Here is a 254-nt window from a genome sequence, read left to right as displayed (position 1 = left end):
ACTTCGAGTGCCTATTAATCAAATCCATTATCTTTATCCATGTAAATACCGTAAATACGGCAAATACGTTAAAAACCTGGGCTGAGGAATGATGAAAACGGTGGAAAAGAGAACTGAAAACGTAAATGTCTTTCATCAATTTATTTTGTTAGAGTAATTAGTTGGTATTATCGTTACGCTTTTCTTCTACGAATTTTGTTTTATGATTATTGATAATGATAATTTCTGTGGGAGTAACTGAAAAAGTCATTTTT

Source organism: Penaeus monodon, chromosome 30 (genome assembly GCF_015228065.2).
Source record: "Penaeus monodon isolate SGIC_2016 chromosome 30, NSTDA_Pmon_1, whole genome shotgun sequence".
NCBI classification, from domain to species: Eukaryota; Metazoa; Arthropoda; class Malacostraca; order Decapoda; family Penaeidae; genus Penaeus; species Penaeus monodon.
The sequence above is the reverse complement of the archived record's forward strand: the minus strand, read 5'-3'. Positions refer to the sequence as shown.